General features: G+C 50.3%; 1 protein-coding gene across 4 annotated transcripts in view; it reads left to right on the top strand.

Moving 5' to 3' along the window:
* The window catches only part of Abcg1 (ATP binding cassette subfamily G member 1), a 62,949-nt gene that overhangs the window by 14,180 nt on the left and 34,502 nt on the right, over positions 1-14,267 (top strand). Inside the window, exon 1 of one of the 4 annotated variants that reach the window (XM_029560770.1) lies at positions 13,807-13,826. The exons of the other annotated variants lie outside the window; for them this stretch is intronic. The gene's annotated coding sequence lies outside the window, so the exon portion shown is untranslated. Of the gene's footprint in view, positions 1-13,806; positions 13,827-14,267 lie in introns of those variants that run through there. 4 annotated transcript variants of the gene reach the window in all.

The raw sequence follows: 14,267 nt of genomic DNA on the forward strand, positions 1-14,267 counted from the left end.
TTGTTCTCTGTAACTAGTAAGGGTGAAGCTTGATGGAGGAACAGCATGAGTCACTGGTTCTGTGTACTGTCATATGGCAACTGGTGGTTCTGCCCTAAAGTCCCTGGCCTGGGTGTCCCAACATTGTGCTGATGGGAATTGTGGGATTTCTCAGCCTTCTCCTCTCCATTTTAGAGAAAGAATAGTGCTTATTTAAAAATAGCTTATGTTTACTGTTGGCTTTTGCACTGTCTCATTTGATGCTTGGGGGGGCATGGGGAGGCACACCCTATGTCTTATCCAGGAGACAGCTTGCTTGCATCTCAGCTCTTACCTGCCCTTTCTCACAGACAGCTTCTCGCGGCTCTTCCCTGTCATCTCTCAGACCCACATAGTATGAGCTATCTTCTTTTCTTGCTCAGGAGGTAAAGAAACTCTTGTTGGCAGCGGAGGAGAGAGGCAGACCTCTTTACCGATTGTCAAAGGATGCCCTGGAAAATTCTTTGGGGCACGGGCAAAGAAGTGCCCGGGTGTCCCAGCATTGTGGGACACCTACTAGTTCCTTCCAGGTTTTCTAGTTTCTAGTAGGCAGCTATGACCTCTGCCCGGAGTCCAGAACCCCACCAACTGCCTGGCTGGGGCAGGCTGGACCTCTGCTGGTCTTCCATATGGGGCCACACACAAGGTCATTCCCAGAGATAGTTAAATCCAGCCTACTGCAATCTACAGGATCCCGGACGGAGGGCCCCGGCCGAGCGACCCCCCTCAGGGAGCTTTGAATACGGAGTAGAAACTCCTTTCTCTGTGCACACACCCCACAGGCAGCCAGGACGCACCCGCCCCTTTGCTGAGATGTGCATCTGTCTACAGGCTCGGTGGAAGCTGCCTGCAGGTTTTTCTAGTTCCTGGGAACTGACCGCAAGGAAACAGCCAGGCGGCCTCCTCCATGCTCAGGTGCGGGCGGGGCAGGTGCGCATTGCTGCCGGTGCGCAGTGTCCGCCCGCCCACCACCACAGCGGGGCCGGGGTTACTATCGGTCAACGCTCGCTAGTAACCTCCAGGCGGCGGCAGAGGCGCGGGCCAGGCAGCTGGGAGCGCAGCGATTGGCTGCGTGTGCGGGCGCTGTTGCTAAGGGAAGGGGAGGATGCTGCTGTGCACCGGGCGGCTGCAGTGGTCCCGATGATGCTCAGCCTGTGCTCGGGTCATGGTCTCCATTCCCAGGTCCAAAACGCATCCAGACAGCTGAGAATTCTCCTATCAGGATGCAGACGCAGACGTGGTGGGCCCAGGACTGGATGAATATTTTGATGCCCGGGGTTGTTTCTTGTTTAAACTCAGGGAGAGCTGGCTTGTTCGGAGATGACATACTCTGGCTTGGGGGACCTTGTCGCCTCGGTTAGATGGGGAGACTTCTAGACTGCTGTTTAGAGTCAGAGATCCCATGAATTCAGGTCTTGCCATTTTTCCAGGAGATACAGTTGGTCTGTGTGTGAGTCTTAAAAATGGTCCTGTTTGCTTAAGTTCAGTGTGGGGAAAACCATCAAACGGTGGTCAGCCCTGGGAAAGAACCAGGACAAGTTTGGGAACCTTGGAATTTCCCTTTGAAACTGGCTCTGCGATCAACTAAGCCAGTTGGAACCCAGAGGGCTTCCCTGCTCGGCTGAGTCACTTCCATCCTGAGCGTGACAGAGGACCCGTAACAGCCGAACTCTAGGTGTGCATTCTGTAGCATCTGTGGCTGCTCTGTGTACTCACAAATCTTACAACGAATGCCATTTCTTCCATCTGGATATCTGGATGACCTGGGACGTGGTGGACAGTAACATGTGCCCTTGCTGGGGACCAGAGGCTTCTCTAGACACTGGTTCCTCTGGGCTTAATTTAGGTGCCTTGTGAGATATTAAACACTGTCAATCATACGGTCTGTCGGGTCCCTGACCAATGCAAAGGGGCTGTGGTTCTGTTGCGTTTCCTGGCGAGTTTTCATGGCTTGCTTGACCTGCACAACGTGCTCATTTTGTGGTTGTAGAGTGAACGTCTTACAAGAGAGATGACAGTTTTGAAGTATAAACTCTCGGAGCTGACAGTGAACTAGAGCAAGCCGGAGAAGGACGGTGGGGAGTTAGGGTGACATGGTGACCCCCCTTTCTGTTTTCATGAGCTTTTGCCAGGGAGGTGGGTGGAAAACTTTGCAAAAAGAAGGAAGTGTGTGCATTTATGATGTCTACAGTATTACATTACTACACACGTCAACGCATTGTTACTAATATGAAAACACACTGGAAAAAAGTCTGTTGGACAAAAGGGGGTCCTTACATTCGTCCCATTTTGCCAGAACACCCATGACAAATTGCATTTGAAGTCTTGTGACCTTGGGCTTCAGTTTCTTCAGAGGCAAATGGAGTCGGTAAAGGTGCAAATCTCAGAGGGTCCCAGTGGAGACCATCAAGGGGCTGAGCGCACACGCATGGTCAAGGCAGTCCGTACTGTGGATATAATGTCACTAACGTGTTGGCTTTTGCAGGCATGACTTCTTTAAGGATATTTCCTCCTCCTGTGACTGATGATGACATCAGCTGGGTATCGATTAGCTCGTGACTTCTACAGTCTGCCCAGCCAACCCTATGGGAATGTTTCCTTAGCACTGTCTTTTGTGGGACGGAGACACTGTGGCTTGGAGCTTTGGGCTACCTTGCCAGGCATCTCATGTACAGGACTGTGAGCTCTCTGCTCCCCCCGAGTCAATAGTTGATGAGCTTCCTGGAGATGCCTGTGCCCTCCCTTTGGCTATCAGACTTGAAACAGTAGTCCCCAAGAAAGTGGAATTTCCCTAGGAATCTCATGCCCAGAGAAGGAAAAAGTCAAAGCTTAGTGCCAACCAGAGGAGGAACTTTGGGAAAGACATTGTCAGACCACCTTGGAGGAGAGACTGGAGCTAAGGCAATGGTGGACCAGGACTGCTTGGTTCGCACCTTTTGCTTTCTATTTGAATCTAAACCTCATGTCAGGACCCTGAAGGTTGACTTGGGGGTTGGTCACTGAACCCCTTTATTTGCTCTTCCCAATGTGGCTACATTGAGTAAATCTCCCTTTGCATTTTAACTACTGTTTTGTCTCTTTAATTGGCCTATGGAGGACAGGTGATGGCAGAGCCTAGCTGTCGGGGCCCAGGCTCTGCCCCTGACAACTGTGGTAACACTCTTCCCTGAGATTCGCTGGTCCCTTTCTAAGACTTACCTTAGTTTCTTCCTGGAGGCTGATATCGGAACCAAACAAGCCTCCATTTCAGAGCTGTTGATAAGCGCCTCTTTTTTAAGACCTGGCACTGTTCTGTACAGACAGGATGGGTCGCAGCCATGTTAACATTTGGGAGGGTTTCTGAGAACTTTCAGGTCACTGGATGATGAGTTTTGCATCTTGGAGACTATTTATATTTAAGCATCGATATTTGTGAGTGGAGGGGTGGAAATTTCCACCATTGAAATGGAGCTCAGTGAGCAACTAACTATACACTTCAGAGTTTGCCTCCCGAGAGAGGTTAATATAGGTCATCTTGGGAGGATGTGAGACTGTATCTGCCCCGTGTATTTTTGTCTTGTGGCTGGATCTTCATGACTAAATAGGAGAGTGCTGTACCCACTGTTCCACCTGGCAGCCCAGGGTAGACACAGCCACAGAGCTGGTGTTGGTGATGAGCTAGCCTCAGCACCGAAGGACAGACCACAAATGAGAGTTACTCTTGGATTTGCAGATATTTGCCACAAGTTCTATAATCTTACAGATTTAAATGAAATGCATGTCTTTTTTTTTTTGAAAAAAAAAGAAAAGGTAAGATGAATTAAACTACGCTCTGAACTTCATTTGAGTTTTCTTCTCTTTTTTTCTTCTTAATAAAATAGTTTTAAGTCTAACCCAACTCACCAATCAAGGAAAAGGGCTGTGTGAGGGATATAGGAGTTGGGGACGAGAGTACAAAGCTTGTTCCAGCCAGCTGGCCATCAGGACACCCGGGTGAGTCTTTACCACCCCTAAAAAGGGAGTCACAGCACAGTAATCCTCTTGTTCCAAATAGCCTGACACCTCCCAAGCACTGTTTCCCACAGGTGGAATTAAATAAACAGCACTCACAATTCTTACCTGACATCGTAACCAGAGTAATAGAGTCAATAAAATGGATCCAAAGCCCTTTATTAATTCTAAAAGAAAGTTTGCCTGCGGCACTCACTGTCAGGCTTTAGAAGTAAAAGAAACAGTGGTTAGCAGATGCTGGCTCAGCATTTCCCGACCCATGCGTCCTCAGAGCCTCCACTGTGCATCTTATCTGTGAACCTCACTATTGCTTCCTGAGAAGAGAAGGGTTCAGGACCTGCCAGGGTCACAGGTCTGTATGTGGTAGAGCCCAGAGAGAACCAGGTTGCTGCCCCCAGAGCCCTGGATCCAGCCCCACCCTGACTATGTCTTACCTTTGTTGTCTGTGCATAACATGTCTCCAGTGTTGGAAGAGAACACCCTTCAGCCTGGACAGCCACCATGTAGCCCTCACCCCCCAGAGCTCGCCAACCCACTGTGTAGCTTCCAGATGTCCATGGCCCTCAAGTAACGAGCCTTGGTCAAATGAGCTCTTCAGAGTCAAGGATCTGGTCAGGGACTGAAGTTCTAGAAGGTTCTTCTGGTAATTTCTGGATGCCTGGAGATTTCCAGGCTTCTCATCCCTCAATTAGACCCAGAAAAGGGGGTACGTGGTACCATTTTACCCCCTGCACTGGGTCCTGGCTGCTGGAGGTACCCTTATGGTGCTGAGAACCCCTGTAGGTACTCATCTTGGGCTGTCGGGAGTTGGGTGAGGTAGGAGAAGAGGCCAGGTGGCAGGCTGGTGATGGCGCAGTGTTAAAGCACCTGCCAGGCTTTGTCCCCAGCACCCATGTAAGGCACCACTTCCTTCTCAAAAACAAAACAAAACAAAAAAACAAACCCACAGCTTAGAGTTCAGAGACCCTGCTGATGACAGGGACCCCAAGACAAGGCCCAGCTTGCTCCCAAGTTCCTTCAGTTTGATCTTCAGGTTCCTATGAGACAGTCAGTGACCACCTAGAGCTGTAGCCATTCCATGTCCTTGAGACAATTGACATGCTGCCTGCCTGCTCTCAGGGGGGAGGAAGCAGTGAACCTGGGTCTGGTGAGCCTGAGGGGTGTCAAGGGGTGGAGGCTGGCCCAGGTGATACCTGCAAGCCACACCTGGGCAGAGCAAACAACCAAGACCAGAACATTCCTCGCTTACTCACACATGGCCAGTGTGACTTCAGCACCACCCACAGGACCCAGGGCACAGGGCACAGGGTTAAGCGGGCATCAGGCTGTGGGTAGATGCAGAAGGAATTGGCTGGCATGGGTGTCTCAGCCACCACTCTGCCCCAGCACTCTAGATCCATGAAGGAATGTGTGGGCTTCTGGAAATCTCTCTGTTGACTCTCACAGGTACTTGGTATGAATGTCCTGTAGTTAGAGCAACTGGTTCTCAGGATGCTGGCTGAGCCCAGGCTGCCTGTCATCCATCTGCTGGTCAGGGTATCTAGGTGCAGCAAGCAAGCCACAGGTGGAAGGGTTCAGGGGGGAGTTGAGACCCTGGGGGAGTTGAGACCCTAGGAAATCTCACTCTGTTCGCATGCCTGCCAGCCCCTGTGCTTGTTTTATAGACCCGCCTGCCATGGACAGTGCAGGAGTGCAGACCAGTTCCAGGACTTGGGGGTCAGAGCTGAGCGAAATTTTGGAGGCACACGTTCCCACTGTACATCTTTGCACTTCCCTTAGGGAAAAGCAGCTTTTCAGACCTGTGCCTGGGAGGGGATCCCGAAGCAGCTCACTAGCATGTGTCCATACTGTTGGCAAAGCCACATTGTCACACTAGGCATGGTGGCACACACCTTTAATCCCAGCCCTCAGAAGGCAGAGGCAGGGATATCTCTGTGAGGTCAAGGCCAGCCTCTTCCACATAGTGAGTTCCAGGCAGGTTGGGACTAGGGAGCCCTGTCAAAAAACAAAACAAAACAAAAAACCCACATTGTTATCTACAAAACTCATGCTTAAGAAGTGCGTGATTGAAGCTTTAAAAATTGCAACAAACAAACCCCAGCTCATTATGTTTTAAGGAAGCTTACCAGTTTGTATTGGGGCCACGTCCATTGCTATCCTGACTGTATGGGACCCTGGGCTGTGGTTGGATGCACCTGGTTGGAGCAGGATCTCAGAACCAAATGGTGATGCTAACCTGCATGGGCAGTAACAGACCAGAGGAGCAGCTCGCTGAGGAGCAGACCTGCTGGCTCCAGGTTGCATTCATTTTAGTCTGACTGGCTTTCTGGTTGCCCCACACTCCCACATCCACAGCTCTTCAGAGTAGACATGGTGTGGAACTGATCCATGGATCAGTCTGTGGGATGTGCTATTCCTTCATGCCCCCAAGAGAGGCCCCTGGAGGCAGCGTGGTCTCAAGGGCCCGAGAGCATAGGTGACTGGTGGCTGTGTGCTTTTCCAGTGCTTCTGAATTATGGAGTGTGGGGTGCTCGGAATTTGCATCACCCAGGTGATACAGGTGCTGCTGGTCAGGAACCCCAAGTTAGGCGCCAATTCAGATGAGAGAGGAGCAAGTGGCCACTTGGGAGCGACACTTGGTCCTTGAAATCCAGGGTTAGGAGGTGTCCCTGCCCACTGTTCCCCTGGAGTCAGGGTGAGCTGGGGAGGACAGGGCTTTACTCACAGAGGCCCAGGCAGCCCCTGTGTGTCAGCTGAAACAAAACTCTGGCTCCAGAAGGCCCTGAATGGGGGTGGGGGTGGATAGATTGAGGCAGATTGCTGTTTTCTCAGAGAAGGACAAGCCAAATGCTGTGAACTCTGGAGCCTCTCAACCCCTCCCTTCCAGCAGGCTGAGCTGCGGCTCACTGTCCTCAGGCACGTACTGGAGACAGCAGGCTTTGGTGCTGAGCACAGGTCACAGTGCCTGGACTCAGTGATTGTTACTGTTAAGTTTTATTTTTGTCCCCCGCCCCCCCCAGAGCTGAGGACCGAACCCAGGGCCTTGTACTTGCTAGGCAAGCACTCTACCACTGAGCTAAATCCCCAACCCCACAAGTTTTATTTTTATTTCACTGATCTCAGAGATGAATTCTGGCTCCCCTTGTGTGAACTTCTGTGAGCTGGTTTGCAGTGTCCCCTGGGAAGGAGGGGGAAAAGACAGGGTTCCTTCTTCTGACTTGTGAAACATGTCCAAGCACCCAGCTGAGGGTTCTGTGAGCTCCATCCCTACCTGCCAGTTCCTCTATGGGTAAGACAGAAAGCTCACAGTGAGGGCTGCCTGCCTCAGAGGATGTGCTATGAGTAGAGGGGCCAGAAGAGGAAGACCATTCCGACCTCGTAGACTTGTTTTCTCGTTTTAAACCCTCTTGACCGGAAGAAGCCTTGCTTTCTATCAGTGTAAGCAACAGAGCCATTTGCAGAGCCTCAGGTGCTCCTGGGGTGGAGAGCTTGTCCTAGAGCACAGGCAGGGGCTGGCAGATATTCAGCAGGTGGGGTCCAGACCCTGTGCCTCACTGGTCCCTCCCTATTGAGCCAGCCTCTCAGACCTTATTTATGAATGCATTAGAATAGAGTACAGTGGGTATGCCCACAGTCCTCTGTACCAGCTCTGGGATCAGATAAGAAACAGGCAGAGCATTTGTGGAGTGTGTATAGGCCCTGGGTTCAGCACCTAGCACAAAAGAAAAACAAAACCAAAACCATGACCCACAGGTAGTTAATGCAGCCCATGCCTTGCTAGCAAAATGCCACAACGTGAGCGCTGGGTGGTTGGTTCTCGTGACCAGCTTCCTGAAGTCTGATTTCCATGTCGTCTAACCTGACAGTCCTCTCTCTTTTGGGTAATGAACTCCAGTTTCTCCTTATTTAAATATTACAGATTTTGACTTGTAAGGATCATAAGTCACGAATTTTAAAAATTGTGCTTGGAACATAGACATGGCCACACTGGTCAGGGTGGTGTGGAGGAGGGGAGTCTACTGGCTACTGCTGATGGAGGTCTGGGGCTGTTTACAGGCCACCCAACATCCCTACTAGGAAAACCATGGAAAATACACACTTGGGGCCAAGGTAACCTTTGCTATGGAGAAGTATGTTCACACACAGAGCCAGTGCAGGGACCATGGATAGAGAAAAGCCCACGTTTCTGGGCCCTGCTGAAGCGCCTGGAGGTGACTGACTGGAATCACACTCAGAGGGGTGGGTTGGAAGCAGTGGTGTGAACTCCAGGAGCCCCACAGATTGCTAGGAGTGACCTCGCAGTAGGACACCCCGTGCCTGCCAACAGCATTCTTCAGTCACTGCTCAGCTCTATCTCCAGAGTCCCAGGAAGCTGCAAGGTGCCTAGAGGGGAGGGCAGTTCGATGAGCCCTGTATTCCTTATGGTCATCTCCAAACCTCCTAAGAAATCTACATGGCAACTTGGTTGTGCTCTGTGCCAAGAAGTGGGCTGGCCGGAGAAAATGTCTGGGTCACAGGATTTCGGAAAGATCCCAAGTGGAGCTACCAAAGGGAAGGGCCTCACTTAGAGAGCTGAGCCTTTCTCGGACCCACTGATCAGTCTAACTGCTGGATTGAGGGTTGTAGTTAGACAGATGCCCAAGGAACTAGAAAGATCCTTTCTTCTCCAGTTGAGTTCAGGCCTTCAGTTTAGGACGAGGTAACTGGGGGGAAGAGAGAGTCCTCACCCAGCATGCAGGGTCCACTCGACCCAAGATGGTGCCCCAGCAAAGTTCCCTTCGCCAGCAGAGCCTTCTGTTTGTAAATGGGTGTCCTGTCATGCCACACTGGCCAGGTGGCTTCCCTGGCCAACTGTGGGGACAGGAAGAGGACAGAGCAGATGGCAGAGCAGAAACAAGACTGAGGCCAGCTTGCCATTTGTGGGAGGGAGGCGTGGAGAGGCCCAGAGCCTGGATATGCATGTGGGAGCCAGAGGAGAGAGTAGCCTAGGGCTGAGATGAGGGCGGGAAGGTCTGATGACTAATGTCACCATCCCATCCCGGGACAGTTTAGCACTGCAAACACTTTTCCCTATCTAGCCCCCGAGGCCTCCACCCCCACCCCCACTGGAGGCTGTCTTCCCAGGGACCTGTGCTGGAGGAGGTGTGATGACGGAGGGACTGGTCAATGGGAGCGCTAGCTCATGATCTTGTTGCCACTTCTTGGGATGACCTAGAAATCGGTCAAGAGCTGTGCCCTAGCCCCCTGTGGCACACAGTGGGGCAGGGCAGGCCAGAAAGGTGCAGAAGGAAGTACAGCTCTGGGAGGGTGAGGGTGACTAGGTGAAGAGGCAGAGGGAGGGTCCACTTCCCCTGCTTAGCCACTAAGGAAAGGAAGGGGCTTTACACTCCAGAAGCAGGGCTTCCGGAATGTGAATGGGCTGGGCTGTGACAACTTCAAAGAACTGACCATGAGGACCCCTGTGGAGGGTGTCTGTGGGGACCAGGCCTCTTAGGCTCTTAAGGGCAAAGAATAGCTTTGAAACGAATTATTATTCAGACATTTCAGCTTCTCTGAGAGACTTGGTGAAACAGCCAAGCTGCTCTGGTAATTTACTTGTTAGCAAATATTTCACGACACAGTCCATGTGTACAAATAATGACCTGAGTGGCTCTGCTCCAGGGAGGGGCGGGGACAGGCTGACTGGGTACTCTCATAGCTTCAACTCACTTAGGTAAGGGACTGTGAGCTTTTCACTTTGTAATTTTGCCCTGCGGAAAGTAAGGAATGTCATCTTAAGATGTGTTTACCTGTGCTTATGCGCACAAATGCATGTGTGCATGGCCATGTTTACATTGTGAGCATTTCTTCAAGTTAGGAAAAGGCCTTGTCCAACCTGCTTATTTTGCAGACTAGAACGTGCTCTGAGTCCACTGTCAGAAACATAGACAGACACATTGGTGTCTTTCAGCAATGTCAGAATTTACCGAATAGGACTACATTCACCAGCAACATCAACTTCACGACCTTTCCACTCACCGAGTGCCGCCGCCTCCAGCTTTGAGGACCGATGGCGATCACAGATTCCTTTATTCTGATTTTAATGATTAATGTTAACTCTCAGGTCACATGATAGACTTCACACATCAGAGAGAGATACTATCCTAGAGTTGTGGGGAGACAGCTGGTATGGATGCAAGGAAACGTCTCCATAGGGACCAGATAGTTCTACGGGCACCAGGCACAGAGCTGTTCAGGGCAGAGCTGAAAGATGCAGGGCCCGTGGCAGGCAGATTTCAGAGGTGGTGTGAAGTGGGCTGTATGTTGAGGCAGCAGAAACGGAGCTGCAGTCCGGGGACAGGCAGTGGGGCTCTTGTTTGTGGCGGTTCTCATGGTGAAAGCTCATGGTGTGTGACAGTCAGTGCACCTCACATGTGTCTTGGGTACTACGTCTTTATAACCCAGGTGAGGGGGTCACGTCTGCAGTGCAGGAGAAGCTCATGTGTCTGGTTTCTGATGATCAGTATAGTCATGGGTGTCATTATTTATTGGCACAGATCAGGTTGTAGCTCCTGGTGTGCTGAAAGATGGTGGCTGTTTGTGTAAACAAGATGTGGGGTCATTCTATCTTGATCCTTGGACTCAAAATGGAGGCCTCAGGTCAGCACTACTGCTGAATAAGAGGGAAGGACTCAGGTTAGCACTGTTGTTTTATAAGATGGAAGGACTTGGGTCAACACTGTTGCTTTGTGAAATGGAGGTACTTGGGTCAGGACTGTTACTTTATAAAATGCCCCAGCTGGCCTGGAACTCACTATGTAGACCAAGCTAGCCTCCATCTCACAGACGTCTGTTTCCTGAGTGCTGGAATTGAAGGTGTGTGCCACCACACCCAGCAGCACTGTTCTTCATAAGATGGGGGAACGTGGGTAGACACTGCTGCTTTACAAAATGGAGGAACTTGGGGCTGGCACAGCCTGAGGCGGCCTTTCTGTGCCATGAAGAGCAGCAGTCAAGGCCCAGGCTTTTGTTTGGTTTGATGCTGGAGATGGAGCCTAAGGCGTCACACATGCTGGACAAGCATTCCACCATGGAGCTTATCTGTAGCTCCAGGCTGAGGGAGCTTTAGCTTAAAGCAGACAGTTTTGAGATTCAGTCCTATGATATCTAAGTTCGTATGTTATATGTACATATTTTTAAAGTGAAAAGATGATATATCTTTCTTCTTTGTCCATTTTTATATGTGGTGTGCATATGTGTGTATGCATGTGTATAGGAGAGCATGTCTGGGTGTGTATGTATGCACGCATGCATGCGGAGACTTGATGTTGATATCGGGACTCATCCTGGGACACTCTTCTACTGTATTCACTGAGCCAGGCTCCCTTTATCAAACCCAGAGCTCGCCTATACAGCTAACCTCACAAGCTAGCCTGCTTCTAGGATCCTGAATTCTGCCTTCCAAGGCTGGAATTACAGGGGCCACCATACCCTGCCACACCCAGCATTTACAAGGGTTGTGGGGCTCTTGCTTGCATATCAAGCAGACTTTAATCTCAGAGCCATTTCCCCAATCCCTCATCTAGTTCTGATTCTACTGTCCATGAAAAGGTTTCATGCAATTAGAAAAAGATAAGTCCCCTAAAAAACAAAAACAAAAAAAACCCCAAAACCTTTGTTAAAGCCATAGGACTGTGGACTTGACCATGTTCTGGACGAGCCTTGATTTTGTTTCTTCCTGAGTAATTTTCAGAGTAAGAATATTTGAATCTTCTTTCATTTTGCAAATGAAGCGTCTCTTCACTCTGTTTTTCGTGATCTGTGACAAGCAGTATATTTTTGCTAAATCTTGTGAAGGAGAAAGTGAGTAAGGTCCAGTCCACCCTGAGTTCTTGTGTCCTATTGTCCTGAGAGCTCCTGTCCGGCAGGGTCTGTGTGTGAAGGAACGTGATGGCCGAGGAAGGGGCCGTGGAGAGGTCATGGGCTTTGAGGAAGGTGGTAGGAGGAACCCAGGCAGCTGGGAAAGGTGGGGGGAAGCATTAGGGGAGAGGCCATGTGGGGAATTTAGGATTCAAGGCAAAGGAGACCAGCAGAGATGGAAACAGACTTCCAGGGAAATTGATGCTAGAGCCCACAGGACACTGAGAGGAGATAGCAGACATGTTCGGAAGTCTTTAGCAACAGTTTGTGTAAAGATCTTGACCAAGATGGTGATTTCCCAAAAGGGTTCCATGTTCCCATCCGTGGAACCTATAAATGTGACTTTATTAAGAACCCCCCCCTCCATTTTCTTAATTAAGAAGATGTATAGGTAGACGTGATTAGAGATTTGTATGGAGCTGAGCATGGTGATGTACACTTGAAATCTCAGTGCTTGGGAGGTGGAACTGGAGGGATCAAGTGTTCAAGACCAGCCTCAGCTATTTAGCAAGTTTAAGGTCAGCCTGGGCTACATGAGACCCTGTCTCAAAAAATAAAATAAACAAGAGTCTAGAGATTGGAAATCCTGGGTTGGGTGAGCTGGAAATTCAGAGGTTCAGTTTTATAAGAGAGAGGACACAGACGGGGAGAGGGTCTAGGCTGCGAGGGAACAGAGGAAGAGACTGGAGTGACACGGCCGGACGTTCAGGAAGACCTGCAGCTTCCCCAAGCCGAGGGGCAGGAAAGGCTCTCCTTTCAGGTTCCAGAAAAATGTGGCCCTGCTGACACCTTGTATGCATCGCTGTTGTTTGAACTAACAAATGTGATGGTGTTTTGTGGTGAGATTTCTAGCGATGGGAGTAGGGGACCTGTCTCAGCATGTGAGGTGGGCATTTGGAAGAAAGGCAGTTTGGAGCAGTTCTGGGGATTGGGCTATTCTGGCCTGCTGATGGGGCACAAAGGGCTGCAGACACCTTCAGCTGCAAATGCCAAGCAGAAAACAGTGCCCCTCCGAGGTCAGCACTGCCCCCAGTTTATGATGACAGGGCTGGACTCAACCCAGATGCTCATAGGAAAAAGAATGAGTTACACTCACCATGGAATAGTCTAGAATTATGACTAGAAGTCAGCCCAGTCACAGGCATTGAATGAGTTTCTTGGAGAAAATAATGTTGAGTAAGAGAAAGCCACTCGTAGGACAGACACAATTCTGCACCATTTATAGAAATTCCAGAAGCACACAAAATGTACTGAGACCCTCTAAGGAGGAATACAGTGTTGTAAGGTAGAGATAGCAGTAGACTAAAAAATTCAACAGTGGCAACGTGGGGCAGGCGACGTGTGAGGAGACCAGGGAAGGGCAGGGCTCTGGAGGATGACTGCGGTGTTAGCTCAGGCTGGGGACAGGAGAGTTGCTGCATGACTTCCTGGGGAGATGTAGTCAGACGTGTGCTCACCCCATGGTCCAGTTCCCTCTCTGTTGCGGCAATGAAACTCTAGCTAAAGGCAACTTAGGGAAAGGATTTATTTGCTTTATACTTCTCGGTCATGGTTTATCACTGAGGGAAGTCAGGGCAGGAACTTAAACAGGAACTTGGAGGGAAACCATAGAGGAATGCATGTTACAGGCCCACTCAAAGGCTCATGTTCACCTCACTTTCTTATACAACCTAGTACCATCTGCCTAGGGAATGATGCCACCCTCAGTGGGCTGGGCCCTCCTGCATCAGTGAACAATCCAGACTGTTCCCCCACAGACGTGTCCACAGGCCAGTCTGATCTGGACAGTCCCTCAATTGAGACTCTGTTCTCATATGATTCTAGGCTGTGTGAAATTGGCAGTTGATGCTAACGAGGACACCCCACTTGGGACACCAGTGAGAGACCAACAATTCCACCGCGTCTAGCTTGGTGAACCAGTGAGTTTATTGGGGTTGGTGACAGGAGCATCACTGAAAAGCCCACCCTGGCCTGAATGAATCACAAAAGCCACCCCCTTGGCACTCTATATACAACTCGCAGACACCTCCACGGAAGAGACCCCCCCCCCCGCCCCAGCATCTGTTTACTGCTTATTTAACCTTTTGGAGAGGCCTCTTGAGTCTTGAAACTTTCTGTGAGTTTCCTGAGCCTCCCCTCTTTCCATCAGCACCACGTACATTTAGTTCTTTCTCTTCATACCTCGCCGCAGAGAGCGGGCCACAGGCTTTGCTTCTACATGGCTCAGTCTAAGTTCTGACTTTCCCTGTGTAGTATGTATAGGCACTTGGGATGGGGGGGGGATGCCCATATTCTGTTTTCTCCTCTCTGAGGTGGGTATATTGAAAGTCTGTCCCTGTAGCTTGTGTCAGAAATTAAAT

This window comes from Nannospalax galili, unplaced genomic scaffold (assembly GCF_000622305.1).
Source record: "Nannospalax galili isolate Female #2095 unplaced genomic scaffold, S.galili_v1.0 scaffold652, whole genome shotgun sequence".
NCBI lineage: Eukaryota > Metazoa > Chordata > Mammalia > Rodentia > Spalacidae > Nannospalax > Nannospalax galili.